Source organism: Oncorhynchus gorbuscha, linkage group LG13, assembly GCF_021184085.1.
Source record: "Oncorhynchus gorbuscha isolate QuinsamMale2020 ecotype Even-year linkage group LG13, OgorEven_v1.0, whole genome shotgun sequence".
Classification (NCBI taxonomy): domain Eukaryota; kingdom Metazoa; phylum Chordata; class Actinopteri; order Salmoniformes; family Salmonidae; genus Oncorhynchus; species Oncorhynchus gorbuscha.
The window spans coordinates 62,156,461-62,166,745 of NC_060185.1; positions in this window are offsets into that span (position 1 = coordinate 62,156,461).

The following is a 10,285-nucleotide window of genomic DNA, read 5'->3' on the forward strand; positions in this document are numbered from 1 at the left end:
AGGCCATTCGTTCTCCTTTTCCTTTTCACCACAGACCATCTAGGTCGATGCAGTTTTCTCTCACAACACAATGCTACATATGTCTCAAGTTTTGAGGGAGCAGTGCAATTGGCATGCTGACTGCAGGAATATATTATTTTTTTATGTAACCTTTATTTATCTAGGCAAGTAACTTTAAGAACAAATTCATATTTACAATGGCAGACTACCCCGGCCAAACACTAACCCGGACAACGCTGGGCCACCCTATGGGACTCCCAATCATGGCCGGTTGTAATACAGCCTGGAATTGAACCAGGGTCTGTAGTGACACCTCTAGTACTGAGATGCAGTGCTTTAGACTGCTGCACCACTCGGGAGTCTAATGTCCGCCAGAGCTGTTTCCCGATAATTTAATATTCATTTCTCTACCATGAGCCGCCTCCAACGTTGTTTTAGAGATTTTTGTCATACGTCCAACTGGCCTCACAACCGCAGGCCACGTGTATGGCGTTGTGTGGGCAAGTGGTTTGCTGATGTCAACGTTGTGAACAAATTATGCCATGGTGGCGGTGGGATTATGGTATGGGCAGGCATAAGCTATGGACAACAAACACAATTGCATTTGATAGATGGCAATTTGAATGCAGTTACCGTGACGAGATTCTGAGGCCCATTGTCGTGCCATTCATCTGCATCCAACACCTCATGTTTCAGCATGATAATGCACAGCCCCATGTCGCAAGGATCTGTACACATTTCCTGGAAGCTGAAAATGTCCCAGGCCATATCTGTATTCACAGTCATTTGAAATACATAGATTAGGGCATAATTCATTTATTTCATTTGACTGATTTCCTTATATGAACTGTAACTCAGTCAAATTTTGTTGCATGTTGTGTTTTATATTTTTGTTCAGTATAGTTTGAAAATATATTTTATGGAAAGAGATGCTGTATGTTTGTGAACCATGCTGTTTGAGAGGGCGCTCCTCCCTCACTGCCTTTGAACATTCACGTCATGGGCCAAAGACCAGTGCACTGCGGTTCAGGTTAATCGAACGCTGCCAAGGATTACAATTGAGTTCGCACAGTTACTACAGTATGACCTTTAATCTCTTGTTTTGAAGGACATACATTTATCTACATCCCCATAACATATATTTGATAGCCTTCATAGGGACATTCTAGATCAGTAGCCTATCTTGATTGTAGAAGTATTAAATTAAGGAATGTACATAATATATAGCCCTAATACCAATCCCCTTGTCATTTTGATTCTGTTTCGCATGGACACAGAATGAATAAATAAATCATGATGTCACTAAACTTCCCAAGGCTCTCTTCGGCTCCCCGTAGCCATGGAAACCATGGAGGTGTATGAGGAGACTAATAGAGGGCGTCAAGAGGAGGTGCAGAGGTGCTACACTCTCATGGAGGTCAAATCTCCAAAGAAGAGGAAGAAGAACAAGGCTCAGCAGGGGGAGATCATGTAGAAACCCCAAAAGCCCAGGTAGTCTACTCTACTGCACCCAAACAGTCAATGCAGATGACATACTCACTATTTTCACACTGTCTGAGTGCACCTGATTTGGATTGCTCGGGTAGACGGAGCAAGCTAAATCAAATGACCCAATCTTTGTCTTGAGTTGACTGCTGTATCAGTATATTAATAATAATAATAATATAATATTAATTATTTATAAAGTTTGACCTTTCACCTCCAGATCAGCCTACCTGCTGTACTACTTTGACGTGCACCAGACCATACAGCAGGAGTTCCCCAGCCTGCACCAGTCTGAGATCATCAAGAGGATCAGTGGGTGTTGGAAGAGGCTCAACGTGGCAGACAAGGGCTACTACCTGGAGAAGGAAGGGACGGACACTGTACGGTTACCTCATATTTCTACCAGTGTGTCTTCTGTCTCAGATAGTGTGGTCAAGAAAAACTCCTGGCCCTAGTCTTAAAGATAACACCAGTCCTTCTTCTCTCTGTGTCCTCCGTAGACATCGCTGGGCCCTTCCAAGGAGCTCCCAGGCTTTGTAGGATCCTCCCCAGGGCCAACTACATCCTCCTGCCTAAGGGGGCCACGGACAGGTTCCCAACTGGAGGTATGTATGGAGGGTGAAGTGAAAATGTCAATTTATTGGTAGGAAAATAATGAGTCATATACTGTACTTAAACAGTTCAGACTAGGTGTGCCACAAATTTTCCATGTTTCATGTCTCAGGTGAAGAAGACTCCAGTGGAAGGTGCAGCCCCTTCAAGACTTCTCCCCAAAAACAACCAACCAACCCTGGGGACACCCCTGAGACTGGTGTGCCTCCCTCTGATGACCAGACAGCCCCTACCAGTAATGTGCCTGGAGGGTGGAATGCAGGGAGAGGACCACTGGAGTCCGGAAGACCGATGCACCGTGCAGTTACAGCAGGGTCATCACCAGAGAGGGGTAGAGCCAACAGCCAGGGAATCATACTGCCTACTGCAGTGGTGTCAGGGACTCAGACAACTACTATGATGTGAGCATTACCATGGATAATGTTATTTAATTGATCCTTTATTTTTTTAAACATTTTACCTAGGTGGTCACACTGAGAATCTATTTTTCAAACAAGCCCTGTGAGTATTTCTCTGAGTGGGCTTCAAGTTTTAATTGTTAAAAGTTATTTAAAGTGTAAATTCTGGTGTCTTTGAGCTGAGCTTGGGCTGGAAGACTTGTCACTGGTGCCAGGGTCAAAGTTCAGGAGAGAAACAGTGTGAATGGTCAGTCGTGATCTGTGAGAGCCATCCTCTCCGCCCCTTTCAACACAGGTGGGCACTACTGTGGACAGATGCGACAGCCCTATTCCACTACTTTGACATGATTGAGTTAATGCTTCTTTGCTGTGTAAACACACATGCCTAAAACTGTGTTGTTATTTGTCCGAAACTAGGCCGTGCCTTAGTCCAGTGGATTACTCTCCCTCCTGACAAAGGCAAAGTTGAGAAGACAACAAAGCAGCCATAATAAGGCTGTAGATATCCAGCTGTTTTTAAAATGATATTATGTACCTATAAAATAACATACATCTACCTCCACACTAGTTAGTGGGACCTTCTAAACTACATTTTGGGGAGCATAAGCCATCCACACTTTTCCTTTGTAGGGCTCAGTGTTGTCTGTTGGAGTGTGACAATTTTGACCTTTCTGTATTACTCCCACTCTATGTTGGCTCATAGTATGACATGTGTCCTCTGTGTGACTGTCTCTTCCTCCTTTGTCAGGACCTAAGTCTGTCTACGGCGCAGGGCAGGGGTCGCTGTGAGAACCCGTCATGTGGCTACATATATAAGAACAGCCTACAGAGAGCCCCTGCTGTGGATGGGAACTGTGCAGGAAGAAAGGCAACGGAAACATGGTACAGGTCAGTCTGGAGGGCAGGACCATGCACACTTACAAAAAAAAAAACTTTCAGAATTCATATCTCGAAATTCATAACATACCTTTAGTGAACATTTCATTTTTTTTTAGCAGAGACCTATTTATTTCTGAAACAACACACTCACTTTTGGCACCCAGACCTCCACAAGGAGTCTCTAGACCACATTGAGACAAGGACATCCATGCCGGCCAAACCCTTCCCTAACCCGGACGACGCTGTGCCAGATGTGCGTCGCCTCATGGGTTTCTCAGATCACGGCCGGCTGTGACACTGCCCGGGATCGAACTGGAGGCTGTAGTAATGCCCCAGCACTCAGTGTCTTAGACCGCTGTGACACTCGGGAGGCTCCTTTTATTTTTATTTTTTAAAATATTTTTTACTGATTTGTGATTTATCTTCAATGCTCTTAAATAATAACTTCATAAGATAAAATGCAGAATCTTATAAGTCAAGATGTATGACTGGCTAGCTAGTGGCTTGTGTGGATATTTTAAGTAGTATATGGTGGTTATCTAGAGTCTATACTATCTGTGTTGTTGCTACCACCTGAGGAAGGGATGGAGTTAAGTCGGAGCGAAGATCATTGATGCCGTGGCACCTCACTGTCTTTCCGCCTCTCTGCTGCGCATATGAGCCAACCAGACCAAATATTGACGCTGATGTTCAGTAAATCAAGTGTGGTCAAGTGTTGTGCTGCTGTGGCAGTACTGTTGCTAACTACACACACTCGACTGGTGACCGCATCTCAAGCCATGTTTGTTTGGATACCGGGCGTTCGCAATCTAATATAAAATTGTATTTGTCACATGTGCCGAAAACAACAGGTGTCGACTTTACAAATTTAGGCTACTTATGAGCCCTTTCCCAACAATTCAGAGTAAAAAAAAAAGTGTGAGGCAAAGTGTGAGGGCAAAGGGGCTCGTGCTGGGCACAGGTTGACTCCTACCTGTGCACTGCTGGAGGGAATCACGCAATGTTTTAGTGTTGCTGTTTGTCTCGCTGTTGGCATCTGAATTCTTCCTTACTCTTCTCTAACCTTATCTCTCTGTTCTCATCCTCTCTCACTTCTTTTCCCTCTTTCCTCTTCTACTTCTCCATCCTCCTGTCTCCTGTATCCCTACATCTCCCTCTACCCCTCCCTTACAGGAGGACAGAGGTGAGAAGATTTGTTTGTGTAGTTTTGTTTTTGTTTTAGCTCAATGGTTGGTCACTGTTTCACATTCCTGGTGTTTTGTACAATAGTTTGGTTTAAAGCTGGAATCCTCAATGATGAAACGGCCACTTCTGTTTGGGATATTACAACAACAAAGAAGTTACTGCAAACAACAAACACTGTTTTAAACCCTCTGATATCATCACACGTGTGATAGAAGAGCACAATATGTACTGCATAGTTTTTTTTACCATGTTGGATGAAGCTTCTCAGCTCTGCAACAAAAACGATAACAACAGTGGTGACCTTTAAGGAAAGGTCTCTATCATGTGTCTCTGGCGTTTTGTCTCATATTTCTGTAGCATGGCTAGAGGACCGCTGGCTGTTGACTGATACACTGATCCAGGCAGCCTATTTCCAGCTGAATGTGACCAATAGCATTTGATTTGAAGGTGTGTCTCAACATTTGACTTGAAGGTGTGGCCCGACACAGCTTCACTGACCTCCACCCAGGTCTGTTCAACATTGGCAACAGGTTGTTGGTGAGTGTGGATCTATTCTTTAAAATCTGGAGCGAGCTCAGACTGGGCGAGCATCCTAACCAGGCAGTCAGGACAAATCCTGGACCACATCCACAACCACGCTGGTAAGACTCGCTTGGAGCAACTGACAGTTCAGATGGTTTTGAGCTATTACTCTTGTCCATGTTCACCCATCTCTAACTTCATCTATTCTCTCTCTTTTCTTTCTCCTCTCTTCATCCAACCCTCTCTCTCGCTCTTATCTTTTACTCATCCTCCATTCCTCTTTCCTCCTCTCACCCCTCAATCTGCTTGTTGTCCCCCCTCTCGATCAGTCAAATCTGAGACCCGGGGAGTTGGCCAATGTCCAGGAGCTGCTGGTCAGTGGCTACTGGGCCTTTGAGTGTCTGACGGCGAGGGACTACAATGACATGACCTGTGGTGTGTGCGTGGCATCGCCCCCAAGATGGAGATGTACCAGCGGTAATACACACAACGTGCTGGAGCTCAGGAATGTGGAGGTGAGAGCGGATAGAGACTGGGTGGGCAGGGAGGGTCTGCAAAGAGACGTGCATATTTCTGCGTATTTTTGTGTATTTTAACATGCATTTATTCATGTGTACTGTAGTTGTAAATGTGTGTATTGTCTCTCGATGTGTATTGTGAACACAGGGCTCACCTCTGTCTCAGTGTTGTTAGAAGAGCCACAGATCCTACAGCCGTAAAAATAGAGATATTTAGTAGTCCTTTTTTGTATACATTTTTCATTTGTGTCCTCTGTGGTTTATTTAGTTTGTTTTAGCCTGGTTTGTTTTCAGGACTTTCAAGCTGTGTCTGCATGCATTGTGTTGTATTTATGTGGATACCTGTGTTTCTTACCTCTTCCCTCCCTCCTGTAGTTTAAGTGGCCAGACTTCGGGGCTCCACCCACTGAGGAGGGGCTCCACCGTCATCAACACAGAGAAGCACAAGGCCCTACCACTCACACAACACAGGTAAGTAGTCACTACAGCTCTCTGGCTGTAGATTTTTGATTTTTGATTCATTATCATTCAGTGTTTATCCAAAAAGTAACTCAAATGTTTATTCACATCAAGTAGAAAAAACACTGTTGCACAATATCAGGACACAAATAATGCCCACTACTTACTGATTACATGTTGTGTGGGTTCCGGCTGACCCGTCAGTTGTGGTGCGTCTGATCCACGAGGGCCAGCTCAGACCATACCGGTTGGACGAGCACAGTGCAGAGGAGCTCAAAGGCATATGGGACTGCTGTGGAGAGATGGCTGCAACCAGAGAGCAACAGAGTAGGGACCCTGTGTTGGTGTAAGTGATGTCTCTATGTGTGTTTATTTCTGTTTTGATTGTGTGTGTGTGTGTTTAGGAGATTGATACGTGTCTCTTGTATCTCTGACAGGATGAGTTGCTGCTCTCTCTTATCTCCCTGTATATACGTGTTCAGAACAGCCTCTTCACGACACCCTCCACACCTCACCGCAGGCGAGCTGTCCAAGATCTGCCTCCATCAGTTAGCCGCATACAACTCACCAGTCAATCCATCCAGTAGAATATCAATCAATCGATCAGTCATCCACCATAATCCATTCTACTATTACTCAGTTAATCCACCTGTCAATCAACCATTCAGTCTGTCAGTCTATGAAAAAGGCTAGCTAGACAACCATGCCTCAACAGCATTTACTAAATCTATTGACATGACAAACAGACAAATTGTATTGGGAGGCCTTCAATGTAAGGTGCAAAAAGAGATGCTTAAGTGTTTTCAAAGAAGCAGAGGTGTTGCTGCTAACCAGACTCATAGTCTGTAACTTATTCTCTCATCAGTCCAGCAGAGAATTTGCTGGCTTGAAATTCATCTAAATAAGGGCAATTAATTTTCTTTGTGAGAGAAGGGGAACCTATGAAGAGTCTAAATTTGAACGCTACTACAGTTACTGCCCTCTGCTTTGCTTTGACTGAAGGAATGTTCACAGTTTTAGAATGGAGCATATTGTCCATGTTGACTAACTTCAATCGTGGAGTGCTTAATGTTTGGTCTAGACGTCTATTATGATTTAATAACTGTGTGTATTTCATGACCTCTCGTGCTTTGTCATTATCAGTGAGACCGTTCTGATGTTTTATCCTCTGCTTTGAACGTAAATGTTTTCAAAGATTCAAGTAGACAGCCTTTCTCAGCTGCCTCATGGCAGATGTGAAAGGACTACAGGAGACTGTGCCTAAACTCCAGTTGGAAGAGTGGCTCCACATGTCAGGACTGTTCTATCTCAGCTGCTCGAACGGAATTTCAAGAGAACAATCAGTGGATTTTATTAATGCCCCGTGAGTAGGATTCTGTGTTTTCACATGCGAAAGGCATTACTTTTGATTTAAAAAACGCTTTATCTGCCTTCACAATGAAAAATAGTCTTATAACTCAAACATATTTTATGGAAAGAGATGTACGTTTCTGAACGATGCACCATGCTGCATCGTTAACAATATGAGCGTGTGGCACGGACCTCCATTTCATTTTGAGCAGGGCACGCCTCCCTCACTGGCATCGCCCGGTCACTTGACGTGCCATTGGCCGGTTCAACCCGGGGAAGCTTAAATGATGACATTTCCTGAGTGGTTTTGCTCAAGACTTTCTAAATAAAGTGAAAAAGTATTTATTTATGTTGAATCAAGTTCCTGTGGTTTTGTTTGGGGCGATTCTTACTTCCTATTTAGGTGGTCTGGTATTGCTCAACCTGCCATGACAACATGGAATGAAACTTCAGAAGAACGCAGAGGAGACATTATTGTATCCAAAATGGGGACTGAGTTTAAAACTCACAGGAATGTAGCATTTTGTTCCCAGTTGTGGTCCTATTTGTTCTTTCTTAGGACGTACAATAGTGTATCTAGGCTGAAATGTTTTGTTTTTGAAGGCGAGGGTAAATGGAAAATTACGTATTTCCGAGGAAAGCCAGAAAAATATATTTATTCAAGTTTCAGAGTTTTCGACACATTGTCTGTGAATGTAATTACTGTCCTTGCAGAAACCATACTGTGATTTGGTTAGCATAAGCTAAAAGGATAACCCACAAATTATTTGTCCTTTGCCTTCAAGCAGTAAAGTAAAAATAACATTTACATTACACTGAGTATCCCAAACCTTAGGAACACCGTCCTAACATTGAGTTGCACCCCCACCTCTACAAGGTGTCGAAAGCGTTTCACAGGGATTAACTCTAATGCTTCCTACAGTTGTGTCAAGTTGGCTGGATGTCCTTTGGGTGGTGGACCGTTCTTGATACACATGGGAAGCTGTTGAGCATGAAACTCAGCAGCATTGCAATCCTTGAAACAAACCGGTGCACCTGGCACCTACTAACATACCCCATTCAAAGGCAATTACATGTTTGTCTTGCACATTCACCCTCTGAATGGTACATACTCCATGTTTCAATTGTCTCAATGCTTAAAAATCCTTCTTTAACCTTCCTCCCCATTCATCTATACTGATTTGAAGTGGATTTACAAGTGACATCAATAAGGGATCATGGCTTTCACCTGGTCAGTCTGTCATGGATAGAGCAAGTGTTCTTAATTTTTGGTATACTCAATGGATATCATACATACAGTTAAAGGGACATTTAAAAATGTTTCACTTCATATTCATCATCTCCAGCACCACCACAACATCAACATATGTGAACATTTCTATATTTTGTAGTAAAAAGATAGTGGGAGATAAGGCTGGACTTACATGAAGCAACTTTCATGACATTTTCGCTGCAGTTGCAGGTTGCAAGTGACATCTCAAGCAACTTTGCTGTTACATGCAGCTACTCAAACGTGATTAAAATTGCATGCAACAGCCAATCAAATTGAAGCTGCTTGTTTGAGAATCTCCCCATGTCTTCTGCTGCATTACATTGTGGTTTCACAAATGATTGTTTATCCAACCATTTGGTTATTGTAACAGCAAGGATATAGAAGATATGCATTATGTACAATTTAGCTTGTTAGCTAGCCAAAATGACATTGCTACCATCAACACAGCTAGCTAGCACAGATCATGGTGGACATTTTTCAGTTCAAAATATAATTTATTGACTGCTAAACCATGTACAATCATTTGTATATGATCTCTTGTTGTGCTAGTCTCTGTTCTGTCAACCTTGACCACTGATGGTGCTGCACAGCACTGACAGCTGTGTTGACATGACAACTGGGTCAGAATTCCTAACCTTCGAATGAATAATGTGACAAAAGTGTGTGTTTTGATTGGCTGTTGCTTGCAACCAAGTTGCAGATGAGTTGCTTATTATTTCACGAAGCAATGAAGAAGCAACTCAAATTGCGTGAAAGTTTCATCGTGTAACGGCAGCCTGTTTCCAATGACATCATCAAGCAATTAGAAGACAATGCCTACTCATAAATGCTTAAAATCACATTATGCACATGTAACAGTATAGCTTCCGTCCCTCTCCTCGCCCCAACCTGGGCTCGAACCATGGACCCTCTGCACACATCAACCATGAAGCATCGTGCCACAAAAGCCACGGCCCTTGCAGAGCAAGGGGAACAACTACTTCTAGGTCTCAGAGCGAGTAACGTCACCGACTGAAACACTATTAGCGCGCACCACTGCTAACTAGCTAGCCATTTCACATCAGCCACAATCACCCCCCTTTTGACCTCATCCTTTTTCGAAGCAAGCAGTGATCCAGATCAACAGCATCAATGTAACAGTATAGCTTCCGTCCCTCTCCTCGCCCCAAACTGGGCTCAAACCAGGGACCCTCTGCACACATCAACCACAGTCAATCACGAGGCATCGTTACCCATCGCGCCAAGGGGAACAACTACTTCTAGGTCTCAGAGCAAGTGAAAGTCACCGACTGAAACACTATTAGCGCGCACCACCGCTAACTAGCTAGCCATTTCACATCAGCCACACACACCAATGATGTCATTGGAAATAGTTATCTTTATCTTTTTTACAAATAAACATAGAAATGCGCCATTTTCACATGTTGATGTTGGGGTGGTGCTGGAGATGATGAATATGCAATTGAACATTTTTTAAATTTCCCTTTAATAAAAAGCTCATAGTTTTCTCTCCTTTCAACTCAGTATTCAGAATAGCTGCTGACAATCCGAGTAAATGTCTTACAACAATTCGGATTTACAGCTGACATATAGCTTTTCACTTT